The following is a 14434-nucleotide window of genomic DNA, read 5'->3' on the forward strand; positions in this document are numbered from 1 at the left end:
TACCCCCGCTCAAATTATCCGGATGATGATAGTTACACCGAGCATGGTTTCGTAGTTAACTTCATACTGTAGAACATCCGGTTTGAATTCATGTGTTTTCTGACTTTTCGGATAGTTACGGGATAGCCAACTCTTGTTTTTTGGAACTTAAGACTTATGGAAAGGTATAAATTAATTATTTTTGGTTCAAAACTTTGATAAAAGCTTTACAAAAAGTGTCTTCAATCTCAGCTTATCCGATTATTCATGAAGGATATCCTCATCAGAACAGTTGGAATAGATCAGGTCCAGGAAAATCACTATATTTAGCTATATAGCTTTATTTACCTATATAGCTTTATTTACCAATATAATATAGCTTTATTTAGCTATTTTAAAATAAGTTTCTGTTTTATGAAAAGCAGACAAAAAGTCGCATGTAAATTATGGCTGATATATTTTTTAAAAGGATTGATAAAACAACCTAGGGCATTGATAGTAAAAACATTGCCTCTTATAAACACTTTTTAACCAAAAAATGTATCTCTATTGTTTGGATAGCTGGAAGTGTGGTGAGGCATGACTAAGTGTGATTTCCTTGCATTGTGGTCAATTATTACCAATCAATTATCGTGTTGACCAAAACTGCTTTTCTTTGTTAAAGTAGCTGCTTACTCACAGATTAACTGTTATACATAGCCCCAAAACTTTTAGATCTTTGATTTCAATTGCACAAAAGGAGAAACATTTTTATAAGTGGGTTTTTGGTGAATTGTTTTCAGTCCATTTCAAAGTTGAAAACTAATACTGCCTCAATATGCGACTTTTTGTCTTATAGCTATATTTTATAGGTAAATAAAGCTATATAGGTAGATTTACCTATATAGCTAAATATAGTGATTTTCCTGGACCTGTAGATTGTAGCGAATAGCATAACCCTTAATCATATGCATGACGATGATATGGAGGAAAAATATACATAAAAAAGTGAATGTAGGTAAAAGCCTGTCCACTTTTCTGAAGAGATTATGTTTGTTTTATTGTTTATTGAAATAGTTTACTGCTCAAAAGATTTTTTTTTTGTAATGTCTAACCTGTTGAGATGAAGATGTAAAAAAAGAAAAGCGTAATAGTGAATTAATATTGATAGTATGTCAAGAAATGCAAATGAATCATCAGCTTTTTCACATTTATTGACCTGAGTAGGTCAATGTATAGCGAATAATACATACTCTTTTCCATATTACATCCTAGCCCGAGACACCAATATCAGCCAGAGGGACAGAGGCCCTAGGGCTGATATTGGTCAAAGGTATGATACAGGATGTGATGTGGGAAAGGGTATGTTTCATTATGTTTATTACAAACTTGGTAATAAAATACAGAACACTTCAAGTTGAGAAGATCAAGAAAATAAGTAAATAATCATGCACAATAAAACTACTTACATACATGTACACGGTATTGTCTTACTGAACAGATTTAGCTGTCATTAGGTCAAAATTGCAAATAATAACATGCTTCTTATATCGTGTATATACAGGTAACTCTTGATGGCTTGAACTTCGATTTCTCGGAAGTTCTTGATCGCTTGAAGTGAGTCTCCGGTCCCGATTTTTTTACTATATAACTAAGCAGATTTGCCCTTGATTTCTCGAACTCCTGATCTCTCGAAACCCTTGATCCCTCGAAGTCAAAATGCAGTCCCGCTGTGCTGTAAATTTTACCCTTGATACCTCGAAGTGGCTGTGTGTATACCAAGTTATAATGTTCAAACTTTTGCCATAACTGTATATTTGTGTGTCTGTCTGAGTGTCTGTTGTCAACTTAAACCTTCACCATAACTTTAGAACTATATGAGATAGTGGCTTCATATTTAGTATGTATACTCCACTAATGAAGTGCTTTCAAATGGCAACAAGGACAATGATTATGTGATCTTGACTGTGACCTGTATGCTAAAAAAAATTGCATTTTCGAACTTTGTTGCTGTGTTTCACAAGCGCATCTTGTTTTTAGCTCTACTTGTCAGAGACCAGAAGAGCTTATGCGATAGTAATGCGTACGTCCGTCTGTCTGTCTGTCCGTCTATCTGCAAACACTACTCCTCCTTAAATTTTAGTCTGATTTCAATATAACTTGGCACACAAGTAGACTATACTAAGATACATAATTCTGTGCATCAGTTTTTGATAAGTACAAACCAGTAGAGCTACAGTCTCGACAGAGACTTCTTGTTATTTTTTCTTCCATCCCGGTTGTTGCTAATGCTATTACATAATTAGTTTGAATTAGAATGCAATAGTACCTGGACATAATTTATCATTTCAGAGAGAAGAAAACTGTGTGACTTTAAAAGAAAACCAGTGAGATAAAATCATAGAAAATGTATGATGATTCAGGATGTGGTCATTTGGTAAGTGGTAATTCATTCATGATTAGTATGTATATGACAATTGCCTGAAAAAAAAGATTCTAAATTTTATTTAAATACTGAACTGTGGTATATCAGCTGTGAGCTACAAGAAGTTGTATGTAAAAGCTAGGGCTGAAACAATTTGCCCCCTCCATGTTATGTGTGTATTGCTTTGATTGACATACAATCAGTTCTCTAATACATACACTTCAATAAAACTTTGTCGTCTTGAACCTGAATTGAACAGGAAAAAACTTTGAGATCTCTCCAAAAATTTGAATGAAAAAAAGGAAATGCTTATTAACTGATTTCTTGCTGGTCAGTATTTTGATTACTTAAAGGAAGCTCTAAAAATGCACACTAAAGAGTTCTACTTTAATCACAGGGGCATCTTACCCACTCTGTTCTCTACTTCACATATAAAAATACACAAGGGAAGAATCGAAAGTAGCACACAATTTTTAAAAACAACTTACTTGAGAAAAGTTACACAAATCCTGAAATGAACTAGCACAAATGATGTCCTAGTACTTATCCAGGCTAAAATATTCCAAATATATCTATCGAAAATAGCTTTTATCTAACGAAAATCCCTGCTTTCTGCACAATGTGAATCTCTTCGCCCAAGAAAAGATAACTCACTCGGATGACAATAGGGTAGTACCCGAGGCCCTCCGAGTGCAATCTGAAGGCCTCGGCTACTACCTTATTGTCATCCGAGTGAGTTATCTTTTCTTGGGCGAAGAGATTTTTTTCTCTTCAAGGAATAATTTCTGCAAGTCACTAAGTTTTTAGAGTTTCTTTTATTTTATAGATATTCAATGAAATTATTTGAAGTATTAAATTTTGGTAAATTTTATGATACTAAAAGGTTATATGGATGAAAAAACTACATGCGTGTATGACAATAGGGCTTAAATTTTAAATGTCTCTTAATTTTTCAGTGACATTAAAACAGGAATTGTCATCACCAATAGACTAATTTCACATTCCTTAGAGTTTTCTCCAATTGTCGGTATATCGCTCATTTTCCCCACTTTGTCCTTTGTAAGTTACTTGTTAATATTTTCAATCTTCAAAAATATTGGACAATTACGATCTGTATTGCCAGATTATAGGGGCAACATGAAAATCATAATGAATATGTTCATACAAATTTTATTTCTAAGATATTGTCCCTCAAAGTTGATACGGTTAAAGAGGGAAAACAGCGTCTTAAGCCGGTTGACCCCAGATCGACCCTGCGAAGGGGAATAACTTTTGTAAATGTGAAAGTCCTTTATGGTATATCATATAGATCTAAAACTGACTGAATTTTGATCAGCCAATTCATGAACATGATGAATGGATGTAAATAATGTTGGTCAATATATGTAAAAAAAAAAATTAAATTACTTGTTTATATATACATGTGGTATCTCTCCCATTGAAGTTTATAAACTTGTTATTTATTTCTTAAATAAACTAAGCATACATGCAATACCGGTATAAAATTACTCATAAGATACATGTATACTTAAACCATGATAAAATCATATGTGTCCAATGCAGCATATGATAAATCATTAACATACAAGTACATGTGTATATATACTGTAATACATATATATTGCATTATTTTTAGGTCCTGTTCTGTGGATGCCCTAAGACAGTGTCTACCCATCACTCCATCTGAAATCACTTAATTGTTCTGTGCATATTTCTCTCTCAAACTTAAACTACAGAGAGCCTGTGGATAGAGGATGAAGAGTGACCTTGGACTAATTTTCTAGGTCAAAGGTCAGTATCAAAATCTACTGTATATCTTTATTTAAAACCGTAGTCCAGAGTATATTTCTCCCCTGGTGTAATCTAGCTTTTGTGCGATGGGGTGGAGGATCTGCAATGATCTTCAATCAATTTCTAGGTCGAATATCAAAATTAAAAAAAAATCTCTCCCTAATATTTTTGTTATTATAAAGGGTATGTTTTCTCTCAAACTAATCAAACTTAAAGCAGGGTTCTTAGTATGAGATACATGTAGTAATATATTTTCAATGACATAATAAGGCTGAAAACATTATTTATATTATGTTATTTTTTTTCACTTATCATAAAGCATTTAATATTAAAGAGATACATTAAATGCTGAAATCATATGTATCATGGTCATGGAAAGTAATTATTGATATTGGTATATTAAAGCTGAACACGACTCGTAAATAGGCTTACGCCATTTTTGATAGCATTATCTACGATACATCAATACTAGGGTATAATGGTCGTATTCGTTACACCTGACTGCTTTATTGTCACAGGTATCGGCGTGGAATGGCGACCCGTGTTCGTGCTGGTTATCTTGCATTACCTTTGTTTATATTTTATTGCAGTTACGTTTATCTATGTTGTTTGTATACTGAACAGAATTATGTACCTATAATTATAAATTTATTTGGTATCTTACTTCCCTGCATTAGACGAAGTATTACGTTATTATTCTCGCTACCAAGTCCTGTATAGCATACGTCCGTCTTCTCCGGTGTCGACTGATTAAACTGAACAGTCTCTAAATCTTGCCCTATTTATAGGGGTCTGCAGAGTAGCGAGTCTCGAGAACTAAAATGGCGGACACAATACTTTTACGAATCGTGTTCAGCTTTAAAGGACATTGACTGATCTTTCAGATTTCTAAGTTATATTCAAGCATTATAATTCTGTCATCATATAATAATTTTTTATGAATATTGCAGATCATAGGTGACGTGAAGAAAACCAGGAAACTGATGTTGAAAGAAGTACTTAATGACCCTTATGAATGGACTTAAATGTGAAAGACTGTTCCATTGTTTATCTAAGATATATGAATTTATTTAATATTTTGATATCATTGAAAAATTCAGTTACAGTTTTTGTACATCAAATGAATTATTAAACATATAAAATGGTAATGCTTTTTTCTTTTACATGTAATAAATTTTTTTGATAGATTTTTAAAAGAATACGCATTATTTCACATTGCTTCCTTTAGAAAAGTTAGGGAATCTTGAAGTTTCCCAGTAATTTTCCACCAGGAATGGGACTCCAGATAATTCCACAAAGTTTCCGCCACACAGAAAGTGCTACACAAGTTCCATATAGTTTCCTGAGTCAAGGAAACTTCAGGAATCATAAGGTTTCATGAGCTTCCATGTAGTTTCCCATAAAAGAAAACCTTAAGATTCCATCAAGTTTCCATTCCACGGAAACCACTACGCTCCGATTCCATATGGTTTCCTCAGTCAAGGAAACTTTAGGAATCATGAGGTTTCCCGAGCTTCCATGTAGTTTCCCATATAAGGAAACCTAAAGATTCCATCAAGTTTCCATTCCACGGAAACCACTACGCTCCGATTCCATATGGTTTCCTGAGTCAAGGAAACTTAAGGAATCGTGAGGTTTCCCGAGCTTCCATGTAGTTTCCCGTAACAGGAAACCTAAAGATTCCACCAAGTTTCCATTCCACGGAAACCCCCTCCGCTCCGATTCCATCAAGTTTCCTAATTCTGGAAACCAGTGGAATCTTCAGGTTTCCCATTACGGGAAACTACATGGATGTTCGGGAAACTTCAGGTTTACAGAGGTTTCCGTGGTTCGGGATACCTTATGGAATCGGAGCGTAGGGGGTTTCCGTGTCACGGAAACTTGGCGGAATAACCTAGCATCCGCTACGGAAACCACTGGGAAACATGATGTAAACTTGAGGTTTCCATGTGGTTTCCATAAAGTTTCCCGTGATGGGAAACCACTTTTTTCACCCAGTGTTACAATCTTAGGCAAAATATTACAAATCTAACCCAAGAACTATAATGACATTGCAACATGATGCACAGAGTAAAAAAAGGGGAAGGGGGTCAACTAGACTAGAATAAGAATTCAAACCCTGTTATCTTTCACATGGTACATGTACAATATAATGTAATGGGGTATTTCAAAATGACCCCTTATAAACATCATGATAATTATACAAAATGCTCTTAACTGCTGCCTGCAATCAAGAAAAGTAACAAACAGCCATAATCCAATCAGAGATAGGATCCTGTAATTCTTCTTGACAGCTCAGTCGAAGGTATTTACTGCTCATTTCGAAGGCAGATCAGGAATGGGGATTCAAATTCTGGTGTAACGACAAATATTGAACCCCTTAGAATATTGACTGGTCAATATTCTACATTAGGGGCACTTTTCGTCGCTTCATCGGACGCAACAAAACTTAAACATGTTAAATACCATATAGTCCCTATTAACCGCCCCGGGCGCTTAGAAAATTTCGAAAAGGGGGCGGTTATTTCGGTATTCTCTTAACATTATTTAATGTCATTCTTATCCTTATACTTTAAGTGAAGATAATCCACTTAATTTATGCGATATGATTCATTTTCCACTGAGAAATCGGATAATAGACAAGTTACATTTTCACTTTGTTCAAATTTTGGCAGACTTTTGATACGATTCTAGATGATTTTAATCACTGTACAGGGGACTCTTTTTTTCTGATAATTGAAAAACGACCTAGGGGCGCTTATAGGGGCAGGGGCGGATAATAGGGGTTATACGGTATAGGGTGAATTCACCATGCATCGGACACCCTTGTACTTCAACAAGTTCTAGCGATATCGCTACCGACAGAAAATTATCAAGTTGGAGCTTCACACCTAGTATGTGATTAAAATATAAATTTTGGACACAATTATATGCCTTTTATTGAGAAAATATCACCAAAAATCGATTTTATCTAAATAACTTAAAATTCACCCTGGATCGGACATTATTCACCATGCATCGGACAGACGGTATTTCGACCGAAAAAAATATCATACCTTTATCACAGTGCTTTAAAATCCTTGATATGGATATACTTTTATATTTTATCTAAGAAATAAACCCTCAACTTCAATTTAATTGACGATATCGTTGCACAAATGTAGAACGATTCAATATGCCCCACTTTGCCTTAGAAATGCTTTAAAATGCTTGTAATGCTGTAATTCCCACCTTTCTCTCATGGGTTAAGATAGTCTGGTCTGGAGAAATAAATTGAGTCAGATTCTAGATGTCATATTTCGATAACTTGTAGTTGACTGAAAATTTAGAGGTTTTGTTTTCTATTTCCTAAAAAAGTCAGCTGTCAGTTGGGTTCTGTATGAAAATTGTAGTGATTACCTTTGCATCGGAAAGTGTCCGATGTACGGAGAAATAAACATACTAGTAAGAACCAGCTCTAAAAAGAAGCATACAAACATTGAAGTGAAATTTCTTTAAAATTCGTGTAAAATTACCAATCTTTGACAAAATGTACCAAAGTCTGACTCGTTCCGTTGAAGTCGAATTTAAAAGAACGATAACATATGACGTAAATTCAAGGCCATTCTCGGAGTATTTTTATCACAACATGATAAACACAATCGATATCATTAAAAATTTAAAATCTTCAGCTTCAAGTTAGAAACAATAAATACACAGAACTCTTAAGTTGGAAGAGGTTTACTGCCTAAAGTTATCCGAAGCAAGGTATGTGTCCGATGCATGGTTAACAAATCCTATTCTTTTTTTTCAATAATACTTTTTTAATATCTTGGATTCTTGGCTCGATCTATATATGAACAAAAACCGCACCTCTTCCTATAATAATATAGGAAATGTTTGCAGTCAATCATACAACATCATCAAACTATAAAAAAAAAAACAAGGTATGTTCTTTCAAATAAATTTATCACCTAGAAAATTATACATTTACCTGAAAAATAAGAGGATTATTCAATTAGTAATGCAATATCCTGGAAATCATAATAAATGTTTAGCATTTATTTTAATTTTTTCACAATTGAAAGGTTCTTTTTAAGAGCTTATAAACACAGAAAACCCCATGACTTCTCCTATTGTGCTCATAAAAAAATCAGCTTTAAGATTAGCAGGGTCACGATACTGAGCTGAAAACTTCTTAGAAATGATCTGTGTGCTAAGATGATGAAAATCTAAAAAATATCACCAAGAACTCTTATTTAAGATTTTATATTTATACGTAGAAAAAAATGCTGAATATTTTTCAGATGAAGATCATTTATATCCAATGAGTCATCTATCTCCAACGTTTTAGATTTCATTTTGAAAGTAATCAAGATATAAACAAAAGAATCCACTCCTTCTTTTAAATTACTAGTCTTGACGAAGAAATATTATTACATGTATCATATGTCTCAATAGTCATGAAAAGTAGAAGTTTTACTCAAATACAGTACACAAAATTATGCTCGTATTAAATCTAAGAAACAGAAATTTAAAACATATTCATTCAGTCAATCTTACACTTATATAGCTATATAAGAGACGTTCACAGCCAACAAAAGTATTTTTAATTTTTATAAAACTGCATGAACTTCAAACGTAGAACTGGTAGAATACATTTTCTGCACGGTGGAATTTTTCACTTATATTTAAACCACTTTTCAGTGGAGTAGTACAGCTTTAAGACTATTCTCGGCACTCGGAACCATTGAACAGTGACAAATTTTCTCGTTCCAGTACTAACTGCGAAACGGGACGTCGCTTTAACAGTCGGCGAAGGATCTGTCTTTAAGTGACGCAATGGGATTGGCATATATGACGTATGATAAACTCTTCTCTCCGCAATTCTTAAGAAATATATTTTTAAAAAACACAAACAATAATCAAGTTTGTAAGTCACTACAAAAACTACGTATACCTAAAATTAAAAAAAAAATGTGGAGATATAACGAACGGTATTCAATCTCTTAGGTCCATTAAACAATCCAAAATTGGAACAGAGCAAACGTGGATCTTCAAAACATCAGAGGTCAATAGCAAACATTTCATGAAATAAATTTTTGTTGATGGAATGAATATAAATAATATCCTAATTCTTACCATGGCACGTAATATTGACGTCACTCCAGGTTCCGTTCAGCAGACATTCCACAAGTCCGTCCCCTGTCTGTCTGAATCCATCAATACAAGATAATTAGTGCTTGCTTCCGAAATTTTGTGTTTTCTGAACTGAAGTTCTTCACGTTTTGGGGAAGTAGTCGACGGATGGCATTCTTCAGGTAAAATATTGTAATTGCTGCATTTGTAAGACCAGGAATACTTCATTAGGTGAAAATGTTTTCTAATCGCTTGGCTTATATATTTTTATACATCACATTTAAACATATTTCAACATTAAAATTATTGTAGTATCTTTGAATTAATATTATTTATGGTACTTGAAAGTTAAATTTATTAGACAGGATTTGTATACCATAGATGCACAATGTAAACTTTCAGCATAATCACAGAAGATGATATTTTGGGGTAATTTTTTTTTCCAGCTAAACTATAAGAGTATACGAAAGATAAATCTTGAGTCCCTTCAAGTTTTAAAAACTCATGTTGCCTGAAACAGATCAGCAACGTAATGAAAATCGATCTTTCGCAGAAAAGTGAAGATCAAATACCCAAAAATAAATACTAAAAATGTATGTGTATTATTTAAAGATTACCTCGTATACTTACGTTAAAATATCTTAAATTTGTTCCAACATTCTCCTACATGGAGAAGTTGAGATGTTGAAAAGAATAGATGAAGTGATATGAATTGAATTGAATAAATTGATTAATAGGTTAATTTACTTAATGAATATACTAGCTTTCTGTGGGGGATATATTATCTTTCTGTTACATGTCAAGGATTTAAAATAAAATGAGAATCCAGTGCAGGTATGGTAATTCAAATTCATTTTGTGAATATTATAAATATTTAAAACTGACGTCTGGTTTCGAAGAAATTTCTTAGAAAGGGGGCTTTATATGGATCCAGTATATATTAAATTATTCATAAATCAGCCTTTACAGCAGGGAGGTATTAGTTGAAATGTATGTTTTTCTTATTGCTGTTCTTATTTTCAATCCAGTGCAAATGCATGAATAATTTACAAATATACTAAGAAAGAATGCAAATTAAAACTGTCAAAGGTTCTTGTTAAAGGACAGGTGATACAAAAATTGATTCCCGGATTGGTATATATTTTGGTCTAATTTTATCGTAAATGAGCAAATAATAAATTTCTAAGATATAAAGAAATAGTAAAAATTCAATGATGCTCAAGATGTTCCCTTACTGCAATCACCCTTATCAAACTATACAAATTTTTGACATCTCAAATGGCATTATTGGACAACTCTCAATAAAAAATTAAAAACCGCTTAGCTTAAACTCGTTCATTGTACTTGCATAAACTTGACTCAAATTGTTTTTTTTTTCAACCTTTTTTTTAACGAAAAGTTTGTTTCTATCATCTGTCCAAAAAGGAGTGAATTTTATGCTTGTGTAAAATTAGTTTTTACAAAAGGTTGCTCAAATCACCCTTAAACATTGAATATTCTGTAAAAAAAAGTTCATCTAAATTTGGCCTGAAGGTCTTTAGTGACCCTTAAGCATTAATAATTACATATTCAGAAAAAAAGAATATAAATTATTTTAAACAAAGATGTTTACATACGTGACAACTTGCATGTTGCTGAAAGGTATTGATTCTTTATACATTTTTCGCTAAGTGCACATTTTAGGCTTTTGCATTCTTTTGTTATTTCCTGAATAAAAATATGTCTTAGGAAAATAGTTAAAAATGTTCTATCAGTACCTCTCTCTCTCTCTCTCTCTCTCTCTCTCTCTCTCTCTCTCTCTCTCTCTCTCTCTCTCATATGTTAGTCTTTTCTTTTTAAAAAATTCATCGTATACAAAATACAAAAGTCAAGTAACTACATAACCAATAATACACTACCGACTGAGTTACCATGTCAGTTACACTCAAATAAATTCAAGTAAATAAGAAAACTAACCATTGACCAAGGTTCTCGACGACTAAAGATCCAACCATCTCCTCTTTAAGTTTCGTATCAGCACTGGTGTCGTATTCATAATTCAACTCACAAAATGTAGCGGCCCGTATGTAGTAAAAAGAGAGACATTCAGGGCGAACAAGACATTCTACAGCACAATCAAACGGGCTGACCTCACTAATGGCGTCAGCAATCTTCCCAAGAGTCGTTTACCCCATTGTAGATTACAATAACCGTTTTTTCAGAGACTCATTTGTCAAAACGAAGCAAAGGAAAATGACATTTAAAAAGTACCTACAATGTATCATTCCTTTACCTAAATATCATTCTATTGGAAACACCAAAAATTTACTCAATATTTGAATTTCTCACTGCCCTAATCGTTATACTTTAATTACAATGCTGTAGCCTAATTGTGACGTCACAGTAACGCACGTTTCTCTGTGTATATTTCTAAGCGTGAGTATACACGAAAATTACTTTCAAATAATTTTCACAACTGGCTTTGTAGAAAAACTGGCAAATGTAAATATTTGATCTTAAAGCTTAAAAGCAGATAAACAATTTACTTATTGATCTCAACTTTTATTCTTCATGCATATTTTACTATACTCTATGTTTATGCTGTTGCAAAGCATTGTAACTTTCAACACCACTAAGGCTATGTTTTGCATTTTATCACTAAGTCTGTAATAAACATAATAATACATAACCCTTTTCCATATATCACATCCTGTATCAGCCCGGGACACCAATATGACTGTATTATTCTCTGTGCATATGGGGTTATTTCATGCAGTTAGAACTTATAAACCTTGATAGAATAAATAATCATCCGCAACATAAACAATGTAAACATATGTCTATTATCATGATTATGACTACGTAATCTTTTGTTTAAAAAAATATCAAAACTAATCTAGAAGTACCTGGTATCTGAAAAAGAATTAATTCATCATATTTTTTCTTCCAGATTAACAAAGATTTTCTTTCTCTGAGACCAGACACTATAATATTTAACATGTAAGAAGCATAAGGTATTTTAATTTAATTAAGATATATTTACATTTGCTGATGTCTTTCCTTATATAACAATGCTAAAATAAATTGAAATTCAATTTTCAATGACATGTAGTAGGTCACATGATAAGACTTTCTTGCGTATGGAAAGCAAACTACACGAGCAATTTGGAAAGTTTCGACTGTGACGTCATATGAGGCCGTAGTAACTTAACGTTGCATTTCAAAAAATCAAAGTCTTTATAAAGCCTATATTTCTTTGTAACATGAATGAAAACGTAAAATATAAATATAAGAAATAAAATACAATTTTTTAGAGTTTCAATGGGTATGACATGAAGTCTGTACTTGATCAAATCGACTATAATGCCCGAAGGGCGTTATAGACTTTGATCACTTGAAGGGCGTTATAGTAGATTTGATCACGTACCAACTTCACGTCATATCCCATTGACATTCTGAAAAAGATATTTAATTTCTTATATCTATATTTTTTCTATTCACATTACAAAGACAAAATGCTCTATTTAGACTTTGTTATTTAAGGGGGGACCTATGTCCAAAAAGTCTTTGTGTGAAATTTTCAAAACTTTGACATTTCTTTCCTGACCACTTGCTCTTAATTTTTAGGTATTAAAAGCAATACCTTTATATGCTTATTTTTACACAAGAGCACGTGCAAAAACTGTGTGAAATGCTAAAAATAGATTATTTTCAGACATTATTATTCTACCCCAAATATGCGCTAAAAAGTATAAAAAATGTCAAATCTCATTCAAAATCAACAGGTTTTTAATTAATATGACTTGTACCTTTAAGATGAAGGCAAATTCATTACAATTCATCTCGCATGAAAAATTATAATGGAGCACAATGTAAGTATCACCCTGTTTTTCTTGTCGTAATTTTTACAATTCGGACATGCATAACAGGTAATATCTTTAAAAAGTCTTTGTGTGAAAATGTTGTAATTCATATTTTTTGAAAGAAATGATTCATCTCTTTATTTAATCAAAGAAAAAACTATACCTTTATGATAAAATTAATGAGAAATATGACGTTTTCTACTATTATCGTACTCTTGTGTCATAAATATTGACCATTCTGCACTAAAAAAAAGGTAAGTAAGCACTGGCAAACATCAGAATATAAAACTATTTTGTGAAAAAAAAGTATTTTGTTTTGATTAGAAACAATTTAAACAGAATAATTCTTTTCTTCTTCATTCCAATAATTCTGCCCCCCCCCCCATTTTCTCTTCAACAACCAACACCTATTAGAACCTAGGAATGAATTTATAGGCTACAATAAAATCTACACGTACTATAAATCAATAAGCAAACATAGGTACATGAACATTTCTTAATGTTTTCTTACTTTTATCCAGAAAATATAATTAATTGATAACATGAAAAATAAACATATTTCCCTGATTTAAGCCTCTTTCTTTGCTGAATTTTATCTCATCTTTTTGCACTTCAGCATATTATGGAAGTATTTTTGCACAATTGAAATTGTTATGAATTATCAATCAAAGGATGAGAATTCTAATATTTACAAACTCAATAACTAAAAGAAACTGTTATTAATGATGAATAAGTTTTCTTTTTGTAAATTGTGTACGTTATTGATAATTAACAATGTTATGCCTATATCACAGTTGCAAAAGTCAACAGGTAAAATAAACGTCGCTATTGTGACGTCACATAACGCTGGTTTGACGTAGAACGACATAGGTCCCCCCTTAATGCAACATAAACGTATAAATACGACGTCATATGACGTCACAGTCAAGACTTTCCAAATGTCTCGTGCAGTTTGCTTTCCATACGCAAGAAAGTCTGATCATGTGACCGACTGCATGTCACTGAAAATTGAATTTCATTTTTTTAGTATTGTCATATAAGGAAATATATAATATACTGTTCAACTCTCGACCTTCGGAATCTGTCTCCTGGCAGTGCAGGAACAGCGCGCTAGACCGCTCGGCTATCTAGGCAAGTCCAAAAACTTGCTTTCGATGCCGATGCCGATGAAAACGTTTTCCGTTCAATTTTTTTCTTTGATACTTCAATCAAAGGAAAAAATATTACGTTCATTTCTTAAATCAGAAATTATGATATAAATATTTCAAGAATGATTACGAGTTCTAAAGGTTGTGAATTT

At 32.6% G+C, this 14434-nt stretch overlaps 2 long non-coding RNA genes across 2 annotated transcripts; both read left to right on the forward strand.

The window, feature by feature from the left end:
• Window positions 1-1729: 1729 nt before the first annotated feature.
• Window positions 1730-4077, forward strand: LOC134273525 (uncharacterized). The gene is made up of 3 exons (XR_009993423.1): window positions 1730-2395; window positions 3340-3442; window positions 4020-4077. It is a non-coding gene; the product is annotated as an uncharacterized LOC134273525 (long non-coding RNA).
• Window positions 4078-4120: 43 nt separating this feature from the next.
• On the forward strand, window positions 4121-5322 carry LOC134273526 (uncharacterized). The gene is made up of 2 exons (XR_009993424.1): window positions 4121-4174; window positions 5125-5322. It is a non-coding gene; the product is annotated as an uncharacterized LOC134273526 (long non-coding RNA).
• Window positions 5323-14434: the final 9112 nt, after the last annotated feature.

This window comes from Saccostrea cucullata, unplaced genomic scaffold (genome assembly GCF_032062105.1).
Source record: "Saccostrea cucullata isolate Sc308-1 unplaced genomic scaffold, CSIRO_AGI_Scuc_v1 ctg8221, whole genome shotgun sequence".
NCBI lineage: Eukaryota > Metazoa > Mollusca > Bivalvia > Ostreida > Ostreidae > Saccostrea > Saccostrea cuccullata.